The sequence below is a fragment of the Protopterus annectens genome, chromosome 15.part0 (assembly GCF_019279795.1).
Source record: "Protopterus annectens isolate FY-2018-M chromosome 15.part0, PAN1.0, whole genome shotgun sequence".
In the NCBI taxonomy this organism is placed as follows: domain Eukaryota; kingdom Metazoa; phylum Chordata; order Ceratodontiformes; family Protopteridae; genus Protopterus; species Protopterus annectens.
The window spans coordinates 250,814,748-250,824,391 of record NC_056749.1 but is presented as its reverse complement, the minus strand read 5'-3'; positions in this window follow the sequence as shown (position 1 = coordinate 250,824,391).

Sequence of the window (9,644 nt, the reverse complement as noted above, 5' to 3'; positions counted from 1 at the left end):
CTCGTTTACCAGAACAAATGTTCCCTGTATGTAGATTTTGTATACAGCAATGGCATACTGTTCTGCTGTAATAAATACACTGCCTTAGAGGTGGGACAGGTTTCAATAGCCATAGTGGCAGAGGTGGTCTGTGGTACAGCTGTAATTTTCCCTGTTCTAAACATAAAAAGGATTTATTCATGGCAGTTTGTCATCTATGCTGACCATGCCTTCTTTGCATAATATGGTCATGATGGTATCATTTGCTGTACTGTCTCCCACTGTTAGGATACCTGCTGTGTCATTATGTGTAGACAAACTTCAAATATGGTTGCATGCCTGAATATATGGGGGTTTGTGAGGCAAGTAGTCCAACAGCAGTGCCAATGGTGTTGCATAACATTCCAAGGACCTAGTAGTACTAGCATGAGTTATGTCGTTATTACCGACCTGTTAAGTACGGTTCCCTATTAGAAGACCGAAGACATATTCTTTAGAATGCGTCTTGGTCGAGCTCAAAAGCCTGAAATGGCAAAATATCGAAGCGGCTTTTAAGTGAATCCTTTCCCTGGGAAAGAATTACTTGGCCGCTTCATTACTTTGCTGTTTTCAGCACTGTAGTGCAGTCTAGGAGTTGGTATATGTAAGTAGGGGGGGTTGGGAGTGCAGCCCCCACATCGGGGGGTGTGGGGAGGTGAAGCCCCCATTTAATGTAATGTTTTAAGTGTTTTATCTATTTATTTTTTTTGGAACAACGATTTTTTTCCCTAGGAAAAAAATCACTGTTTTGACAGTTTGAAATTGTAAGATTTCACTTACATAGGGTCGATTAATCACTGTTCGCTTTTTTAAGTGTTCGGTGATCTAATATAGACCTGATGAGTACAATAGCAGCTGCAGACCTTTAAACATCAGACGAGCCTACTTACCTTTCTGTACGGGTCTGATTTTTATCAATTGTGGAACATGGTGAGGAACTTCATTTCTATACATATTACATACTGGAACAATTACAGGTATACATTGGAGTAAGTAGATATAGTAGGGATTTTGTGCACGTATAGCTCAGTCCTTTGGCTCAGATCAATATTGTGAATTGTGTAGGGTTTTGGCATATCTCTCAAGTGTTTCAATTGAATTTCCTCTTAGTTTTGTAGAATATTTCTGATTTTACCTCATATTTTTGCACTGTCCCTCATAAAAAATTTAATTTTCTCGTTAATCACTTAGAATTACAGTCAATCAACAGTTGCAGATATTTAGAATTTCATACTTTGTATTATGCAAAAAATGCATGTTAACACAAAGCCTGTTGTTCTACTAACTTATTAAGTGAATTTGACTAAAATTTAAAATTGTCTTTGACTTTCTGGCATATATATATATATATATATATATATATATATATATATATATATATAAAAATATATATATATATATACATACATACACCTATGGGCTGACCATTTAAAAATCTAACTAACCAGTAGAGAAGAAAATAGCCAAGAGTGAATATATCCTACCCTACATCTCTTCACAATACTTCATAATACTTTTAAATCTGAACAGACAGTTTTTAACATGTTCAAAATAGTACTTAAATAATTTGGCAAATTTATCATTTATCACAAGTCCAAAAATAAAAATAAAACTTGCTAGCATTCACTGGGTAAAACCACAGTGGTGTAAAGTAAATAAATGTACACCAAGAAAGTATATGTACACCACCAAAGGTAAAACACAGCTGCAACTCAATGAGGACAAACGTTCAGCCAGTCAACGAAGTAAAAAATCCACTATTTATTCCAGCACAAATACAGGTAAGCGCTTTCGCATTGGAGCTTCATCAGACCTTTGAAAACAATACACCTAACCTATCTTTTATACAAAACCAACCCATCTAATAAATCAATTAAATAATCAACCCTTAAAGTCACAATGAAGAATAAAAAGATTAAAAAAAAAAAAAAAAATCACAGAGACATTGCACAACACATTGTTAAAATATACAATCACTTTAAACCAGTATGCATTTACAAACTGCAAACTGAAGAGCAGAAACTGTCAGAGACCTTATTTGCGAAGTCTTCTTTTCTTCAAAACTGGCTTAATAGAAGCCCTTTCATTTAGGCCACTGCCCCGATCTGCTCTTAAAAGTACAATCCACCATGTTTCCTTATGCTCAGTATGTGTAATAATATCCCCTTCTCTGATATTAGGTGTAACAGCTTCAATAACTTGAAATTTAAACGTATGAGTGCACCCAAACTCAGTGGCATGCTTTGCAAGTGCATTATGTGGGGACCCCTTCCTGATGTGATAGAGATGTTCCCTCATCCTATCACGCAGGGGTCTGTTGCTCTTCCCAACATAAAATGCACCACATGCCACACACTGAGCCAGGTAAACAACATGTGGGGTCATACAATTGCTAACCCCTCTAAAATAAAAATCCCTTCCAAGATTGGGATGATGAAAAACACCAGATGAATCAATATGACCATAAAAATTACATGAGTCACATGCTACAGTATGGCCACGATAAAGCCTATCAACATTATTGTATGTCCCAGAACATAGTAACCTCTTCAGGTTCTTATGATTCCTATATCGGAAACTGGGAAAACTGCCTACAATATTACCAATATCATTGTCCACTAAAAGAATAGACCAATGTCGATAAAACAAGTCAGTGACTTTTCTGTAATCACTAGTATAGAAAAGAGGAATCTTAGTCTTATTGCTACTAGTGGGTGGAGAAAAATTGTTCAATTCTAGAGGCGGGCCAAAATAGGGACATGCCCTAGTAGACCTTAAATCAGGAAGGTCAGACCACTGTCTACTCAACTCAACTTGGGTATAACCCCTGTCCAAAAATTTCTTCTCCAAGTTGCTCATTTCCTTCTGAAATCCTGCTGATGAGGGATTTAATCTCGATGCTCTCATACCCTGTCCCCTGATAAGATTCTTAAAGATGAAACCTGGATGCGTGCTTGACCTAAACAGGAACGCATTCCTGTGGCATGTTTTGCGATAGATCCCTGTATTAATCAAGTTATCATTCAGCTTCTCAACAATAACATCCAGATAATTAATACTTACATAAGACAGACTATAAGTGAATTTTAGACAGACAGTCAAATTGTTCATGATCCCAAAGAACCTAGCAAACTGTTCAGATGTCCCTCGCCACAACACAAACAAATCATCCACAAAGCGTCGATAAAAAATGACATGATCTACAAAATCTGTAAGTGGAAACAGGGACTCAGATTCCCACTGGGCAAGGAACATATTGGCGTAGCTATTGGCACATGAAGTGCCCATAGCCACGCCATGTTGTTGTAGAAACATATCTTCACCAAAGGTGAAAACGTTATTCAAAACTGTCTCTAAAAAGAAACAAATCAAATCAATTTGCTTAGGTGAATACCAACTATGTGTTGCTAAATATTTCTGCACACAGTGTATCCCCAGCTCATTGGGTACCATTGTAAACAATGACTTAACGTCAAGCGTGACAAACGCCAGATCTTTGATGTCATCTAGTCCACTAACACAGTCATATAGGTCTAACAAAAACTGCTTAGAATCCTTCAGCACAGTTGTATTTAAACTGATAACCGGTCGTAGAAATTTCTCCACATATAAAGACAAGGGTTCAGTAACCAACCCCCCTCCAGCAACGATAGGTCTCATAGGTGGGTTCCTAGGTTGCTTATGAACCTTCGGAAGCCCCTGAATTACCGGTATCAGGGGGTTGTTAACGTCCATAAAGGAGAGCAACTTATCGGTAAGGAGGCCAGCTATATGGAGATCTTTAATATCATGATTTACAGAGGAAATAATCCTATGAACATCTGAGACAGTGATCCTATTATAAAAATGTGTATCTTGATAATAAAAACTACTGTCCATTATAACAATCAATCCCCCCTTATCAGCAGGTCTGATAATAATGGAGCTATTATTCTGAAGTTCATTCAAAGCTCGTCTCTCCATATAACTAAGGTTCTGCTTAGAAGCCCTGTTATATCGTGGCTTATTATCATAAAAGTGCATTATATCCTCTTCGGTTAGTTTAAAATACGCTTCTACAAGGGGGTGGTTAATTGGTACAAAAGTGCTCAACTTCCTAAGATGAACACATGGACTACTTCTATCATTCACACTATCGGTAGAACCACCATAAATTAGCCGTAGCATCACATCTCTACAAAAAGTCTTTAGATCTAAAATAGTATCAACAATATTACTAGTACAACTTGGTATAAAGCTAAGCCCTTTCGTCAACACATTGAATTCATAAGGGGTCAAGCAATGACTAGAAATATTAAATATCAGCGATTCTTGTTCTTCCCCCACATCTTCTTCAGGGTCTGATTGGGAAACTGTTCCCCTGAAAATTTCCTCTTGTGTCGACCCCTGCTGGCTGACCTCCCTTGCCCCCCTGCTCTGTCCAACTGGGCAGGCAACGGAAAAGGGAGCTCACCACCAGCCCCTACCAGGGCGACGTCAGCCATACTATCCTGAATCACAGGTCTGTTCTTATCCTTGGGCCTAACAGAACAGTCACTGTTCTCCTTATTCAATCAAATAGAAGTTGAAACTGTTTCGGAACTATATCCATCCTTAAAATGAATGGGCATGACATTATTATTATTAGACCTACTAACTGTTGTACCAACTGTACAAGGTGTACCTGAGCCAACAGGAGGCCCACATAATGCACTTGCAAAGCATGCCACTGAGTTTGGGTGCACTCATACATTTAAATTTCAAGTTATTGAAGCTGTTACACCTAATATCAGAGAAGGGGATATTATTACACATACTGAGTATAAGGAAACACGGTGGATTGTACTTTTAAGAGCAGATCGGGGCAGTGGCCTAAATGAAAGGGCTTCTATTAAGCCAGTTTTGAAGAAAAGAAGACTTTGCAAATAAGGTCTCTGACAGTTTCTGCTCTTCAGTTTGCAGTTTGTAAATGCATACTGGTTTAAAGTGATTGTATATTTTAAGAATGTGTTGTGCAATGTCTCTGTGATTTTTTTTTTTTTTTTTTTTATTCTTCATTGTGACTTTAAGGGTTGACTATTTAATTGATTTATTAGATGAGTTGGTTTTGTATAAAAGATAGGTTAGGTTTATTGTTTTCAAAGGTCTGATGAAGCTCCAATGTGAAAGCGCTTACCTGTATTTGTGCTGGAATAAATAGTGGATTTTTTACTTCGTTAACTGGCTGAACGTTTGTCCTCATTGAGTTGCAGCTGTGTTTTACCTTTGGTGGTGTACATATACTTTCTTGGTGTAAATTTATCATTTAGTTTAACCTGCCTGTTTTAAAATTAACATATTTCCAGGGATATAGAAACATACCAAGCATAACTATGGATTGCCTTCCTCAAATAGTACTCATAGCACACTGAGGCCAAAAGCTCATTATCAATTAGTAAGGTGAAAACTTACAGCTTTGATCACAGCTAATTAGTTATCCTGCTCATGCCTGGAGCAGGACCTGGGGTGAGAGAAGGAAATCTGCAGTTGTGGATAAGAAGTCAGTCCAAAAGAATTGCTGAGCATAGAGGATGTATGAGCCTCAGTTCATGTGCATGTGCTAAGAAGTGAGAAAAGTTGCACTCTAGTTTCAAATATGCTTTTTGACCATAAAAAGACATAGAAATGGGAGTACAGAACCATAACAAAAGGGGCAGCTAGCAGACGATAACACACAAGGGGAATGTGGACATTACGAATATTTGTGGAAGGGGGGGGGGCACCTTTTTTGGGGGAGTGCCCATTTCTGTTTTTCAAGAAGGGGAAGCTGGGTAATGATGTAAGGGAAGGTGAAGGTATGCTAAGAGGCTGAGGGACAGTTGCAGGAGCAAACACACAAACATATCACATAGACAAAGACTGACAAGGGAGAGGATAACACATTGTGGGAGAGGTAAGACAGTGAATTCAGAGACATACAAACGAAATTCGGACAATGGTGATGGGAAGGATAGGACAACAAATAGGAGATGGCTGGGGGATAATGAAGGCATGATTTTCTATATCACTCTGCCTATGCAATACCTATGGGGAGGTCATACAGCACCTAGACCACCGTGCCTGAGGTGCTGTTGAGACTGGTTGTGACTGATGTGACTTATCAGTTGCAAGAGGATCCTTTCCAGGCAGCCGATGCAAGCTTCAAGCCACTTGTCCAACATCTGCCCATCATCTGTACCATCTCCCTGTGCCAGACAAACTCACAGCCCTTGGCAGTGCCACCAGAAGGAATGATGGTGTTCCCAAATGTTGATGGTCTACCAGGGTAAGAGAGATGGCCTCCAGGCTATCCCCCACTGCAGCCACTGAGGGGGAAGCCCAGGATTAATGTGAGGAGATGCAAGGGATGGCTGGGCCTACTGGGAGACTCTGGGCCTTGGTCTGTCCACTAGCCCTACTGTGACATCTGCTGTACAAAATTGCAAAATAAAGGGAAAGAAGTAGCATAAGAAACCCAAGGAGAAAAATGTACAACAACAACAATAATATAATAATTTTATACAAACCATGATTTAAAAAAAATTATGAATATGACTACCACTGCATAAATCCAAAAATATGTTTAACTGCAAGGCTGCTATGTTCTAAGGTGCTGCCTTAATATGCTGGAGAGAAGTAGTTGTCCAGAAGTTTTGTACTTTTTTCCTATGGCAGTTGTGTGTGTATGGAATAAGAAATCTCCCTGTGATTCAGTGGCCACTTACCACTCTATACCTATTCTGCACTCTTAACATTATAGGTATACAGAGCTAGAACTGCAAGGATCACTCAAGGACAACCTATATAACTGTATTGTTTATACCCCAAAAAGCATTCAGACCAAAGTGTAGCTACCTATATATCCAACCATACCCACATTTACTAGTCCACAGTGGCTCCCATACATGCTAATATGAGATAACCAATGCAATGAAGTAGCTTATCAATGCAAATTTAATTGCAGAAAGAAAAGCAATTATACACTGATTGTCCATTAATATTCTAAAACAAGCATGCTGATTGGTCGTGCCCATTGTAAATCCAAGAATATACCAATTGAAAAAGGTCCAGCCTCCCAGACTTTTTTCCATTGGTATATTCAGTAAGTTTTACTTTTTTTTAAACAAAAATAAAAAAAAAATCTGTAGTCCAGACTTCAGACATATGCGAGAGACAGCATGGAGAAAATACTAGGAAAATCAGGTACATTATTTAAAACTAAAAACATGTACCTGATTTTCTTTGTATTTCCTCCATTCTGTCTGTCACCTATCCCTAAAATGTCCGAAACTTTTTTTTAACAAAAAGAAAAGAAAGAAAGAAAGAAAGAAAACAAAAACGGATCAGTGGAGACCTTCTTTTCTCCATTGCTTCCTTTCCAAAGCACTGATGCACTGGGTATGCATGGGAATGCAAGTCCCATACGCATGCGCAGTACATCAAAAAAAGGCACCAGGACATTACCAGCCGCAGAAGGACAGTATGACACCATTATACAAAGACAGTATTTAAGAAAAGTAAGGGTTTTTTTTCTTAAATAATGTTATTGCATAATAGCAATAACCAAGTTCGTGGTGTGGTATATTAAAATTTACCCACATTTGGCTTTATTTAATCACTCAGGCTTCACCCTTGTGATTAAACCACACCAACCATGGGTAAATCTTAATATACCACACTGACGTTGTCGGTTAATGCAAAAGTAATACACACCCCTGCACCTAGAAAGCCTTTCTATTCTCTTCCAGTATAGAAGGTACAATTCTTCTGTATGAATTCCACAGCTATAGTGTAAACTATAACATTCAGTAACTTGTCCATAACCCACTCTGTACCAAGCAGGAAAACTATTTTATCTGTATAGATAATACAGATATTTACAGCTCAGTTGCCTTAAATCTGATATCTTCTCCCCAAAGGCTTACAAGGCCAGTATGGTACCTCTGCAGGTCACTGCAATTGTGCCTTCTCTGCTCACAGAATGGCGTATGCCAGTGGCATCTCACTCCTCTCTTGTAAAATTGTGCTAGACATCCATTTTATACTGGGAACCCTCATAGGAATCTCCAAGCAGGTACTCCATGTGGTGTCTGTGTATAAAATACAGGAAGAGTTTTGTCTCCTTGTTGTACCACCAGTCAAGACCACTTAGCTGGCATATAAGAATGTCATAAAGGTGTGACATTTTGTATACAATGTGCATATTACCAGTGTGGAGCTTTTTTGCACATGCATTGGCTGCAGAATTAATTTATTTTGCAGCATATCCCTCTTGAGATCACTGACTTGCCTATACAGGCACAGCATACTCTAGAGGTGCCCAAATGGGTGCATGTGTTTGAGATAACCTTTTATTATGGCTATGCAATGCATAGAAAAAGTGATTCAGTAACATTCACAGCTTATGCTCTCATTATCATATGTACCTTGCTTAGAACCTGAAATTCACAGGGTGTAAACCTTGCCTGAGGCCATTTTTCTCATCATGCTACTGAAAATTGCAGATGAGCAACTGAAAACTCCACTGACATGTTCAACGTTTGTGTAACTGAAGGTACAAGTCTTGTTTGTTAGGTAAGCCTGAACTTTTACAACTTTTCACTTATCTTCTCTGCCTCCAGCATGAACTGTTTTGTAAAACTGCCTAGAGAATGTGCAGTAAAAAAAGGAGTGGTACAATTCCTAGACTACATCTGAGTAAAATTGTAATCATCTCAGGTGTGTCACTAGAAAGGAAGTTACATATGGTAAAACAGTTTGAAGTGAATGAGCAATTCAGCTTTAAAGCTGCAATTCATACTTTTTTGGACTAGCATGTACTGCCATTTTGAAAGTTAAGTAAAGCTAAACTTCTGCAGTGTTAGGTCTGTCTGCTGTTGTGTGACTCAATGTATATTCTTTTTTATAAAGGCTAGAGTGCAGGTAGTCAGTTATTAGTTGAATTCAGTCCTGCAATCATTCGTGTATCTATGCTGCATTGGAAATGTATCCTGACATTATTCCCAAGTGCTGGAATTGTATACAGCAGAGTAATATAACTGAGATGTACAGAAATGCCACAGAGATGATTGGTGTAGCTTTCCAGATCTTGTGTGGCTGTCACTAGCTGAATTATGTAATAACCACACAAACTATGTAATGTCAATGATCTGGGTAGTAGCACCCCTGTAGTTGTGCTTGTGGGGTTGCTTGGCACAACATGTAGATGAAACACTCATCTGTCTCCCACTATGTAAGATACCCGTACAGAGCAGTCAAGCCAATGAGAAGAAACAAAGAAATTACATTATACTCAAAGAATTAAATTACTTGCTATTTAAAAAGATGTATTCATCTGTACACCTTAGAAGGTATCATACCTTAAATAGTATTACATTAAAAAAAACTGTAACACTTTGGAATAATAACCTTAAAAATAGTCCTCCTTAAAAATAGTTGAGTTCCAATTAACTACCTGATTTAAGCCATTATTAATCAAGTTATTATATTGTAAAATATAACAATTTCTTTATATATTAAAACCTGTTTAGCATCAGTATTATCTAAGCTGCAATTTAATTTTGTTAAGACTACTTATTCTTTTCATTTTGCTACCTATGGGTTGTATCCATAATGATAGTTACTGTGGG